The sequence below is a fragment of the Chiloscyllium punctatum genome, chromosome 36 (assembly GCF_047496795.1).
Source record: "Chiloscyllium punctatum isolate Juve2018m chromosome 36, sChiPun1.3, whole genome shotgun sequence".
Classification (NCBI taxonomy): domain Eukaryota; kingdom Metazoa; phylum Chordata; class Chondrichthyes; order Orectolobiformes; family Hemiscylliidae; genus Chiloscyllium; species Chiloscyllium punctatum.
The window spans coordinates 64,255,750-64,269,687 of record NC_092774.1 but is presented as its reverse complement, the minus strand read 5'-3'; the positions used below and the strand labels follow the sequence as shown (position 1 = coordinate 64,269,687).

At 46.6% G+C, this 13,938-nt stretch overlaps 1 protein-coding gene and 1 non-coding gene across 2 annotated transcripts in view; both read right to left on the bottom strand.

The window, feature by feature from the left end:
* LOC140460597 (uncharacterized) overlaps positions 1–13,938 on the bottom strand; it is a 621,333-nt gene that overhangs the window by 195,603 nt on the left and 411,792 nt on the right. The gene's annotated exons all lie outside the window — the stretch shown is intronic.
* On the bottom strand, positions 1,998–2,071 carry trnan-guu (transfer RNA asparagine (anticodon GUU)). The gene has a single exon. It is a non-coding gene; the product is annotated as a tRNA-Asn (tRNA).

Genomic DNA, 13,938 nt, shown 5'->3' with positions numbered 1-13,938 from the left:
AACCCCAGGCCATCAATGTGGACTTCATCAGTTTCCTCATTTCCCCTCCCTCCGCCTTGCCTCAGTTCCAACCTTCCAGCTCAGCGCTGTTCTCATGACCTGTCCTACCTGCCAATCTCCCTCCCCACCTATCCGCTCCACCCTCCTCTCTGATCTGTCACCTCCATCCCCACCCCCATTCACCTATTGTACGTTTTGCTACCTTCGGCCCAGCACACCCCACCCCCAATTTATCGCTCCACCCTGGGGGAGGAGGAGGGGGTCCTGCCTCTATTCCTGATGAAGGGCTTTTGCCCGAAACGTCGATTTTCCTGCTCCTCGGAAGCTGTCTGACCTGTTGTGCTTTTCCAGCACCACTCTGATCTAAACTCTGGTTTCCAGCATCTGCAGTCCTCACTTTTGCCTACCCAATAAACCCAGTGTGCCAATTTCACATCAACAAACTGACACAAGTAGACACAACGTCTGCAGAAACCCTAGCCGCATTTCTTTACATTGAAGACATCTGGGAAATGATGTCCAGACAACTCAAACCTCTCAGCAGCATGGTCGCCCACAAATTTACCAACACATTTAAACAGCGGCTAATGAACCTGAAATACCCGATACAAACAACCAGAAAAGTTTGTTATTTATAAAATACCTTACAAGGAAATATATACATGAACTCTGCCACACAGGTCTCTGTGGAAAGAAATGCTGGGATGAGATAAGGAAGATTTTTTTCAGCCAAAACGAATCGGTACTGACTGCACAGCCATTTAAAATCAACGCTCTGTGTTGGGAAAGTGAAATGTGCCCGTGAGCAGTGTATAGGGTCTTTCAGCTTCCCCTCCTCTGACAGCGCTGTGACTTGACTCTGATGTTCTCAGGGACATTTACTGATACGAGACAGTGAAAAGATTCTCATTCCTGCAGATTAGGAATTGTACCCATACGCCGGTTTCAGGACAATGAGAAAGATTAATTGGGATGTGTGAAGAAGCTGTGAGCTGCATTTGAAACAAGTAGGTGGAGTCAGATACGTCATCCATTGCCCCATGGTCCTGAAAGTACCTAACGCCACCATGCTCTGACGTTAACACGGACATGCGCAGCAATGGGTTCATTCAGAAAGTGAACAACCAAAGATAATCACCGTCACTGATTCCCTTCCACAGGCCCAACTTTGTGAAGCAGTACCTTTCACTGGCAAAGGAAACACCCATGTCTTCAGGTGCCTGCTTTATTTCGAACTCTATTTCAAGCCCCTCACTCTTCTAGTCTCATTTCCAAACACTTTGCTCATAGTCTCCAAAGAAGCTCTGCGGGTATCTGCTTGCTCCACCCGAACAGGCAGTGGGTTGCAGATTCCCACCAGTCCCAATTTGAGTGAAATATTTTTCCCCCTCCACTGATTTGAATCTTAAAGAAGAAGCGGGGGAGCAAGCTCCCTTTCTTTTCGACGACATTTCTCATTTTGTACTCGGCAGGGTTCACACCTGCGTGGGGAAACCGCAATGGATTTCAAGTCCATCGCATTAACCACTCGGCCCACGAATACAGAACCACACTGACAGCTTGACTTCCCAGGTCTGTCTGCCTGTGGAGCTGAGAAAGAGTGAATCATCGCAGAGTTTGTTTGAATCCAATCACTTCGCAGTGATTCGAAAGGGTTAAATATCTGCACATGGTGTTTGCAGATATTTCGGTGTTTCTCCCGAAAAGATGAAATGAACTTTCAGTGAGAAATTGCAGGAGGAACTCAGCAGGGCAGGCAACATCTGTGGAAAGAGAATCAGAGGCAACATTTCAGAATTTTGTTTGCTCCGACAGGTACTGTCAAACCTGTTGATTTTCTGTTTGGGTCTCGTCTTCTCAGCAGATGCAGTCCCTCAGGGGAGACATGAAGTCAACTCGCAACCCCCCTGTGTGGAGAAGATTTCCGTTTGGGGAACATTCTCCTGACCCCATTAAAAGCGCACAGCTTCGAAGCCAAAGGAGAGAAGCGAACACACCGCCCCTGGGTGGGCTCGAACCACCAACCTTTCGGTTAACAGCCGAACGCGCTGACCAATTGCGCCACAGAGACAGGTGCAGATGGGGGTGGCACCATCGCTTAGTGATTTTATAATTCAGCCTCCCCGCCAAGAATTACAATTGTCGTCTATCAGTTTAACTTTTCCATAATCAAGCCTGGGAGATGCATTCTGGAGATACCGGGGGCTGTCTGCAGACACATTCATGTCACGAGGAACTAGCTGTTTTACGCCGGGGCCGTCGCCCTTCGAGCCTTTCAGTGTTTTGCCTGTTCCCGAGTTCTCTCATTGGCTCGGAGGCGAGAAGGGGTTTGAATTCCTGATGTACACGAACGACAATTCTTTCAATGTCTCAGATCAGTTCGTGTGCCGAGAACATCAGAATCAACCTCCCGGCCTCTTCAACAAGGGGACGGTGTCTGGACTGTCGGACAGGTCATCTTTCATTCTCCTCCAAATCCGCTTCCCAAAGTGTTTCTAAAGGTTCACAAAGCTGGAGACTGGGATTTCTGTTTTGCTTCATGAACATTTGAACATTTTTCCATTTCCTAACTGACAATATTTTGCCAAAATCTCTTCCCAATTGTACGCCTTGTCTCATGTCCAGGGATGAGGAATTCCCATTTTGGGGAGACATTCCCAATGTTGAGAATGTTCGCTTTGGAGCAAACAAGGATAACTGGAGATTTCCTGGGGCTGTTGGTAATGATGGGAGAAGAAGCGTTGGGAATGGGCAGATTAATGATCAGAAGAACCAATTGCCACTGACCAGAGTCAGTTACCAGAGGACAGGGATTGAAGTTCTTGAATGAAAAGCAGCACTTGTGCCGAATAAACTCAGAGAATACTGCAGAAAGCCAACAGGTCGAGCAGCATCTGTGGAAAGGTAAACAGAGCTGACGTTGTGAGTCTGATACGTTGTTTGTTCAGAACCCGAGTTTCCTGCATGGCAATCAATTCCCAGACATGAGAAAACGGGTCTTTATTGAGACGGGTTTTGTGAAGATTGAGCGATAATGCAACCAACAGGAAGTAATTTAAAATCGCCAGCGAAGAAAGCATAGCCAGCAGGTTAACACCCTGGGCGGGGAGCCCCAAATGATCTCTACGCCAACACCTTAAGTGTTCGGCCACAACTACACGCCCAAAGTTGAGGTCTAAACTTTCTCATGGAATAGTTCTAACAGGAAAGGTGAGTATTGGGCTTGTCCTGTCCGCGCCATAGTCCCAACGTTTCCTGTTCCCCTGGATTTGATCAGGACAGAGGAGGCTGATGGGAGATCGAATTGAACTACACACCTTGATGAAAGATAGAGCGGGTGGGAAGGATCCATTCCCATGCGTAGAGAGATTAATAATCAGGGCCGAAAATAAGGAGCCACTTCAAGAAATTTGGGGTTCATTCAGCAAAGCTAATGTAGAACTGTTCACAGAAAATTGTGATGAAAGTCTCTCGAGTTATTTTGATGAGAAGTGTTGATGATGCTAATACAATCGATAGGATGAACGTAGATTGGTCAATGTATTTGGTGACAGTTCTGTTCTAGCCCTGTGAGCGAAACCTGGATCTGAAGGAGTAGAAGGGACATTAACAACATCGATCTGAAATTGGACACGTGACAAGGAACAGAGCCATCAGTAACAGTTGGCTTTTGAACTGGAGAGGGTTTCTCGTGAAATTAGCTTGAGGCTTGAGGTATGCAAGGTCAAGATAATTTAGGTAAAACATGGAAACACTATCCTCATTAGCAGACAGTGAAAGGATTACAAGACACAAATTAAACATTTTCGACAAGTGATACAGGGGACTGGGAAGATAAGTATTAGAAACTGGCAACAACAAAGTTCTGCAGCACAACACTGACATTCAAAGACCGAAAACATCCAGGTCCTGATTAATCAGATGGCATTGTGGTGCTTTTCTGCAAAACATCTACTTGCAATGTCCTACAAAAGAGTGACAAAACCCATCGCTGTCAGCCTAGGATAGAAAATCCGAAGGGATGAACGTTTGCTGATTTTCTGACGATTCACAGAGCTTAGACTGGGTTTTGGTGATTGTTTCTTTTCCACTCCCAGGAGCCGCAGTGGTTGAGGCGTTGAGTTGGGGAGAATAAAATGTGCCAGTGAACAGCGTGTGGGACTATTTCAGCTTCCCCTCATCTGACTGCGCTGTGAGTTGACTCAGATGTTCTCAGGGACATTTACTGACGCGAGACATTGTAAGGATTCTCATTCCCGCAGATCGGGAATTCAAACCGTATGCCGGCTTCAGGACAATGAGAAAGATTAATTGGGGTGTGTGAAGAAGCTGTGAGCTGCATTTCAAACAGGGAGGTGGAGTTTGGTGCGCCAGTCCCTGTGCGCATCGAACGCCACCATGCTGCAGAGTTCTGACGCCAACACGGACATGCGCAGCAATGGGAACATTCACAAGGTGAACAACCAAAGATAATCACCGTCACTGATTCCCTTCCACAGGCCCAACTTTGTGAAGCAGTATCTTTCACTGGCAAAGGAAACGCCTTTGTCCACAGGTACCTGCTTCATTTCGATCACGATTTCAAGCCCCTCACTGTTCTAGTCTCATTTCCAAACACTTTGCTCAGAGCCTCCAAAGAAGCTCTGAGGGGATCTGCTTGTTCCACCCGAACAGGCAGTGGGTTGCAGATTCCCACCAGTCCCAATTTGAGTGAAATATTTTTCCCCCTCCACTGATTTGAATCTTAAAGAAGAAGCGGGGGAGCAAACTCCCTTTCTTTTCGACGACATTTCTCATTTTGTACTCGGCAGGGTTCACACCTGCGTGGGGAAACCGCAATGGATTTCAAGCCCATCGCATTAACCACTCGGCCCACGAATACAGAACCACACTGACAGCTTGACTTCCCAGGTCTGTCTGCCTGTGGAGCTGAGAAAGAGTGAATCATCGCAGAGTTTGTTTGACTCCAATCACTTCGCAGTGATTCGAAAGGGTTAAATATCTGCACATGGTGTTTGCAGATATTTCGGTGTTTCTCCCGAAAAGATGAAATGAACTTTCAGTGAGAAATTGCAGGAGGAACTCAGCAGGGCAGGCAACATCTGTGGAAAGAGAATCAGAGGCAACATTTCAGAATTTTGTTTGCTCCGACAGGTACTGTCAAACCTGTTGATTTTCTGTTTGGGTCTCGTCTTCTCAGCATACGCAGTCCCTAAGGTAAGACATGAAGTCAACTCGCAACCCCACTGTGTGGAGAAGATTTCCGTTTGGGGAACATTCTCCTGACCCCATTAAAAGCGCACAGCTTCGAAGCCAAAGGAGAGCAGCGAACACACCGCCCCTGGGTGGACTCGAACCACCAACCTTTACGGTTAACAACCGAACGCGCTGACCAATTGCGTCACAGAGACAGGCGCAGATGGGGGTGGCACCATCGCTTAGTGATTTTATAATTCAGCCTCCCCGCCAAGAATTGCAATTGTCGTCTATCAGTTTAACTTTTCCATAATCAAGCCTGGGAGATGCATTCTGGAGATACCGGGGGCTGTCTGCAGACACATCCATGTCACGAGGAACTAGCTTTCTTTCTCCGGGGCCGTCGCCCTTCGAGCCTTTCAGTGTTTTGCCTGTTCCCGAGTTCTCTCATTGGCTCGGAGGCGAGAAGGGGTTTGAATTCCTGATGTGCACGAACGACAATTCTTTCAATGTCTCAGATCAGTTCGTGTGCCGAGAACATCAGAATCAACCTCCCGGCCTCTTCAACAAGGGGACGGTGTCTGGACTGTCGGACAGGTCATCTTTCATTCTCCTCCAAATCCGCTTCCCAAAGTGTTTCTAAAGGTTCACAAAGCTGGAGACTGGGATTTCTGTTTTGCTTCATGAACATTTGAACATTTTTCCATTTCCTAACTGACAATATTTTGCCAAAATCTCTTCCCAATTGTACGCCTTGTCTCATGTCCAGGGATGAGGAATTTCCATTTTGGGGAGACATTCCCAAGGTTGAGAATGTTCGCTTTGGAGCAAACAAGGATAACTGGAGATTTCCTGGGGCTGTTGGTCATGATGGGAGAAGAAGCGGTGGGAATGGGCAGATTAATGATCAGAAGAACCAATTGCCACTGACCAGAGTCAGTTACCAGAGGACAGAGATTGAAGTTCTTGAATGAAAAGCAGCACTTGTGCCTAATAAACACAGAGAATACTGCAGAAAGCCAACAGGTCGAGCAGCATCTGTGGAAAGGTAAACAGAGCTGACGTTGTGAGTCTGATACGTTGTTTGTTCAGAACCCGAGTTTCCTGCATGGCAATCAATTCCCAGACATGAGAAAACGGGTCTTTATTGAGACGGGTTTTGTGAAGTTTGAGCGATAATGCAACCAACAGGAAGTTATTTAAAATCGCCAGCGAAGAAAGCATAGCCAGCAGGTTACCACCCTGGGCGGGGAGCCCCAAATAATCTCTACGCCAACACCTTAAGTGTTCGGCCACAACTACACGCCCAAAGTCGAGGTCTAAACTTTCTCATGGAATAGTTCTAACAGGAAAGGTGAGTATTGGGCTTGTCCTGTCCGCGCCATAGCCCCAACGTTTCCTGTTCCCCTGGATTTGATCAGGACAGAGGAGACTGATGGGAGATCGAATTGAACTACACACAGTGATGAAGGATAGAGCGGGTGGGAAGGATCCATTCCCATGCGTAGAGAGATTAATAATCAGGGCCGAAAATAAGGAGCCACTTCAAGAAATCTGGGGTTCATTCAGCAAAGCTAATGTAGAACTGTTCACAGAAAATTGTGATGAAAGTCTCTCGAGTTATTTTGATGAGAAGTGTTGATGATGCTAATACAATCGATAGGATGAACGTAGATTGATAAATGTATTTGGTGACAGTTCTGTTCTCGCCCTGTGAGCGAAACCTGGATCTGAAGGAGTAGAAGGGACATTAACAACATCGATCTGAAATTGGACACGTGACAAGGAACAGAGCCATCAGTAACAGTTGGCTTTTGAACTGGAGAAGGTTTCTCGTGAAATTCGCTTGAGGCTTGAGGTATGCAAGGTCAAGATAATTTAGGTAAAACATGGAAACACTATCCTCATTAGCAGACAGTGAAAGGATTACAAGACACAAATTAAACATTTTCGACAAGTGATACAGGGAACTGGGAAGATAAGTATTAGAAACTGGCAACAACAAAGTTCTGCACCACAACACTGACATTCAAAGACCGAAAACATCCAGGTCCTGATTAATCAGATGGCATTGTGGTGCTTTTCTGCAAAACATCTACTTGCAATGTCCTACAAAAGAGTGACAAAACCCATCGCTGTCAGCCTAGGATAGAAAATCCGAAGGGATGAACGTTTGCTGATTTTCTGAAGATTCACAGAGCTTAGGCGGGGTTTTGGTGATTGTTTCTTTTCCACTCCCAGGAGCCGCAGTGGTTGAGGCATTGAGTTGGGGAGAATAAAATGTGCCCGTAAACAGCGTGTGGGGCTATTTCAGCTTCCCCTCATCTGACTGCGCTGTGAGTTGACTCAGATGTTCTCAGGGACATTTACTGACGCGAGACAGTGTAAGGATTCTCATTCCCGCAGATCGGGAATTCAAACCGTATGCCGGCTTCAGGACAATGAGAAAGATTAATTGGGGTGTGTGAACAAGCTGTGAGCTGCATTTCAAACAGGTAGGTGGAGTTTGGTGCGCCAGTCCCTGTTCGCATCCAACGCCACCATGCTGCAGAGTTCTGACGCCAACACGGACATGCGCAGCAATGGGAACATTCACAAGGTGAACAACCAAAGATAATCACCGTCACTGATTCCCTTCCACAGGCCCAACTTGGTGAAGCAGTATCTTTCACTGGCAAAGGAAACGCCTTTGTCCACAGGTACCTGCTTCATTTCGATCACGATTTCAAGCCCCTCACTCTTCTAGTCTCATTTCCAAACACTTTGCTCATAGCCTCAAAAGAAGCTCTGAGGGGATCTGCTTGTTCCACCCGAACAGGCAGTGGGTTGCAGATTCCCACCAGTCCCAATTTGAGTGAAATATTTTTCCCCCTCCACTGATTTGAATCTTAAAGAAGAAGCCGGAGAGCAAACTCCCTTTCTTTTCGACGACATTTCTCATTTTGTACTCGGCAGGGTTCACACCTGCGTGGGGAAATCGCAATGGATTTCAAGTCCATCGCATCAACCACTCGGCCCACGATTCAGTACCACACTGACAGCTTGACTTCCCAGGTCTGTCTGCCTGTGGAGCTGAGAAAGAGTGAATCATCGCAGAGTTTGTTTGACTCCAATCACGTCACAGTGATTCGAAAGGGTTATATATCTGCATACGGCGACTGCAGTTGTTTCATCCCAAAAGATGAAATGAACTTTCAGTAAAAAACAAAACTAGAAATTGCAGGAGAAACTGAGAAGGTCAGGCAACGTCTGTGGAAAGAGAATCAGCGACAACATTTCAGAATTTTGTTTTCTCTGACAGGTACTGTCAAACCTACCGAGTTTCTCTTTTGGTCTCGCTTCTCAGCAGACGCAGTCCCTTACGTGAGACATTCATTCAATTCAGAAACCCCTTTGTGGAGAAGATTTCCGTTTGGGGAACATTTTCCTGACCCCATTAAAAGCGCACAGCTTCAGCATCCGGGCATGTGTGAGCTTGTGGCGCAACGGTAGCGCGTCTGACTCGAGATCCGAAAGTTGCATGTTTGAATCTCAAATGGCTCCATAACGTCGTCTCCTTACGTTTCAAATCACGACAGGAGTCCGTTGACTCCGTGTATCGTTTGGCCAAGTCTTGCCGTTTGCGTATAATGAATCTGCCTTTTTGTGATTTACTGACCCCAACCACTCCCTTTACAAAAGCGTTCTTCGTAATGCCACTTTTGTTTCTTTTCCTCATGTCTTTTAAACTCTGCCGAATCGGTGCCGATCCTTTCAGACGTGGGAACATTTTGACGACATTACTTTCTCTGTCTAGACTTTGCATGACTTGAAAAGCTTCAATCGGGCCAGATTTCAAACTTCTGTACTCCGAAGAGAGCTCTCCCAAATTTCCAATCGACCCTCATCGCTGACATCCCTCAAACACTGCACCACTCACGTCAACCTCTTCAACGCTATCTCCAATCATTTCACTTCGCTGCTTTCTGTCCCATTGGTTCTCCAGGGAGCCCAACCTCGTTTTACGAAGGTGCTTTTTGAGGAAATTAAACAGCACTTTCGCACAAGTCATGAAACGCGGGCTCCTCCGCGATTTGAACCCTGGATCTCTCGAACGCCTGCGTCAATGAATACCCAAAGCAAAAATCACACCCCGACACCAACGAGCCACACGGTTAGCGCGCTGGCGCCCCTGCCCCCACCCTACCTCTTGAACCAGCTGAGTCTTGCTCAGAGGAAAGTCCAGTTGACATTGAACAGGCTGGGGCTGTTTTCTCTGGAACGTCGGAGGTTGAAGGGTGACTTTATGGAGGTTTATAAAATTATGAGGGGCATGGATAGGATAAATAGGCAAAGCCTTTTCCCTGGGGTCGGGGAGTCAAGAACTAGAGGGCATAGGTTTAGGGTGAGAGGAAAAAGATATAAAAGAGATCTAAGGGGCAACTTTTTCACGCAGAGGGTGGTGCGTGTATGGAATGAGCTGTCAGAGAAAGTGGCGGAGACTGGTACAATTGCAACATTTCAGAAGCGTTTGGATGGATATATGAATAGGAAGGGTTTGGAGGTATATGGGCCGGGTGCTGGCAGCTGGGACTAGATTGGGGTGGGATATCTGGTCGGCATGGACGGGTTGGACCGAAGGGTCTGTTTCCATGCTGTACATCTCTATGACTGTATGAACAGCTGCTTCTCATTCTGTCTCTCTGCTGCCGTTTGCCCGTCCCCAGGAACCGGGCCCTCTCTACTGCCAGAAGATTAACCCGTTTTCTGTCTAAACTTTTCTCTGACACCGGAGTGACCAATGACAAGTATTGCCCTCCTCAACATAGGGTACAGAGAACAGGAGAAGACCCCGCAGACCTCCACGGGTGTGTCATCTCAACTCTGCATACTGGGCCTGTGTATCAATATTTACGTCGAAGTTTTTTGGGAAGCAGATGATACGGCGAGGTGCACAACAGTGCGCCGTTATACGGGAAAGCTGCTAAACTCGACATTGAGTGAATAGGGAAGATGGTTTCCCTTCTGGGTTATGCTCCCATCGCGTACCGGCAGACATATCGGCGACGAACAAATATTAACTCTGTCTAAATTGCCACATTCTGTTTTTACGAACCGTGATTTCACTCAGAAGCACAATTTACCTGCTCCCTCCTGGATATCCTTCCAGGTGAAGCAGCTCTTTACCTGTACATTTGCTGCTACCTCGTCGACTGCATTCGCTCGTCCTCGTGACTTTAAATCTCTGCCGAATCACTATAGATCATTTCAGGCATGGGAGCATTGTCACAGCATTATTTCCTGTTTCTCGGCCTCTACTGACTTGGAAAACTTCGGTTCTCCGAGGAGAGCTGGCCCAATATTTCAATTTACCTTTATTGCTGACATTCCGCAAACACCGCACCACTCACGTCAACCTGTTCAACGCGATCTCCAACCATTTCACTTCCCTGTTTTCTGCCTCATTCGTATTCGTGGCAGCCCAACCTCGTTTCACGAAGGTGGTTTTTGAGATAATTAATGGGTTATTTTTGCCCAAATCAAGTTAAGTGACGCAGCCTCGTCTGGGATGTGAATCCAGGACCGCACACAAGTCTGCACTGTTAAAGACTCTACCTGGGATCATGCCCCTAGACCAACAAGCCAAACAGCGATTCATTCCTCATCCACCACACACCTCTTGAGCCAGCTGAGACTTGCTTAGTGTGAAATACATTTGACATTGTTTTAAGAATTGCAAGTGACAAAGAGTTTCCAGAACAGCTGCTTCTCATTCTGTCTCCCTGCTGCTGTTTGTCCCGTCCCCAGGAATCGGACTCCCTCCACTGTTTCGAAACTTTTCTCTGACACCAGAATCGCCAGTGACAAGCATTGCCCTCCTCAACATAGGATACAGAGAACAGGAGACCACTCAGAGGTTGTCACCTTAACTGTACACATTGGGCCAGTATATCATTGTGAAATATTTATGTCGAAGCTTTTTTGGGAAGCGGAGGCAAGGTGCAGAACAGAGCGCCATTATACGGGAAAGCTGCTAAAGACGACGTTGAATGAATAGGAGAGAATGGTCTCTCCTTTGGGTTCTGGTTCCAACACGCACGCGTTGTGCCATTCTCTTGCATTGCTCGGCAGTTTTTCCACAGAAGTATTCAGCTTTTCATCTGGCGTGTGGCAGGCACGTTTGAGAATGAGGTCAGAAGATCTTCACTGCTGTCGTGTCATATGCTGTTGTGCAGACATATCGTCGATGTGCAAAAATGAACTCAGTCTAAATACCCACATTCTGTTTTTCGAACTGTGATTTCGCTCAGAATCACTAATTTTCAAAACTCGCGATATTCAAACTTTAACAAAGTGCTCATAGAAATGATTAGTGAACACCTGGAAGAAATTCTTCCAAACTTACCTGGGGAATTTCGCTTTGAGGGGTCTTGAACTTTGTGGAAGGAAGGGAAATTTGCCTCGAGGCTGTTTAATGTGGAGATGTGTTCTCCATGTAAACTGATCGTAGTTGACCATCCCAGTGCTTCCCGATGCAGGGCTGCCTGACCCCCAGGGAGGTTTACTTGAAGCAACTGGAGAGAATCCAGAGAGGGAGCAGATTCTGCAAAGGTGCTCAAATACTTTCTATCTCTCTTTTAGGTCTTTTCCTTGTGTATTCCCTCAGTTTAGCACGTATGCAGTTTGCACCCTGGAAAATGATTGCTTTTTTCCTCATGTTCACAATTAAATGTGTAGTTTCGCTTGGAACTGATCCGCATTGACAGGATTGGCATATTGATATATATATATGTACACGTATTTAGTTTAAGATTAGATTATATTTGAATGAAGTTTTCCTCTAAACACACCTAAGCCTATCTGGCTGCATGAGGGATTTCAGGTTTCTGTGTGCTGGGTATTATGTGATCAGCAGGCATCTGGCAAACTACAGGAACTGTCACCTATGTTATGTTCGTTTAAGTATACTGACAATGACCACTTATTTTGTGACTTTTTTTTGCAGGAAGACGTGCCGAAAGAAATCTGAAAACAAATGATACATCAACTTCTGACAGAGCCGCTTGATTCATTGGGACTTGAATATCAGCAGCCATTCCAATCAAGAAGACATGGTTGCTTTTGTTTGCTTGAGAGATTTTGGACACTGGTGCGGCAGGAAGAATACTGAGACACCGAGTGAGGGAGATTCAGTGCGCTGACTGTGAAAAGTGCTTTACACCATTTACTCAGCTTGGGGGTATCAAAGTCTCATCCCTGACAGTGGGGATAGACTATGTCACCGTTCTGATTGTAATTTCAAACCCAGACCAACACAAGGAAAGCTCCCCCAATGGGAAACTGTGGAAATGTGGGGACTGAGGGAAAGGATTCCCTTCCCCATCCGTGTTGGAAACCCACAGACGTAATCACAGCGGGGAGAGGCCATTCACCTGCTCGGTGTGCAGGAAGGGCTTCATTCGGATCAGCCAACTGGAGACGCACGAGTGGGTCCACAAGTGAGAGAAGCCATTCACGTGCCCCATGTACGGAAGGGGGTTCACTCAGTCAGCTGCACTGCTGACCCACCAGTGGGTCCACACCCACTGATACATTGAAGAAACCTGTTAAGTCTTTCATCTTTTAAAATGGGTTCCAGATTTCGGTTCATTAATCTGTAAATCCCAGAACTTCTTTTTAGTAATATTCTCCAGGTACAATAATGTTTTATAAAGGGAGGTGACACCTGAGTTCAGATAACGCATGAAAGCTGTGAGTTTAGAGTCGTTCTGTATCACAGTCTTGAGTCAGACTTTTTCTATTTCCAAACATATAATCCTGCAAATGCAATTCACCCCAAAGACTTCTATGTGTGAATGCATTCATGAGACAGAGCGTCTGAGTGTGTCTGTGTGTGTTTGCATGCTGGGTAAAGTGTGCGTGTAATGGTGTATAATTGTGTGAGAAGGTGTGTGCATGGATGAGAGTGTGAGGGATGTATCCATGTGTGTCTGAGAGAGACCCCTGTCTATCAGAGAGGGTCTGCACGACCGTGTGAGGACTTGTGTGTGTGTGTGTGTGTGTGTGTGCGTGTGTGTATGAGAGAGAAGAGAGAGAGAGAGAGAGACAGATTCAGAGAGAGAGATAGGGTTTGTGTGTATTGTGGAGCTGGTTCTCCTGTAGTGAGACATGAATCCAAGGTTTCAGCTGAGGTCATTCTCGTGTGTTCCAAACTTGTTATTAGCCTCTGCTCGGCCACTAGAAATGATTAAGCAGTTAAGCAGTTTCACAACACACACTAGAGAGGGCAAGGTGAAGGGCTGATGTCTGAAACGTTGACTCCCCTGCTCCTTGGATGCTGCCTGACCTGCTGTGCTTTTTCAACACAACACTCTCGACTCTGATCTCCGGCATCTGCATTTCTCACTTTCTCCTCATGGGCGAGGTGGGACTTGTCTTTTATTCACTCATTCACTCTTACAGCCTGTCCTTGGTTGTGGCCCAACTATGCATCCTGAAGAAGGGCTTATGCCCGAAACGTCGATTCTCCTGTTGCTTGGATGCTTCCTGACCTGCTGCGCCTTTCCAGCAACACAATTTCAGCTCTGATCTCCAGTATTTGCAGTCCTCACTTTCTACTCAGAGAATAGGGCCCGTCAAAGATCAGAAAGGCGGTCTTTGTGTGGAGCCACAGAAAATGGGGGACATACTAAATGAATACTTTGCATCAGTATTTACTGTGGACAAGGATATGGAAGATATAGACTGAAGGGAAACAGATGG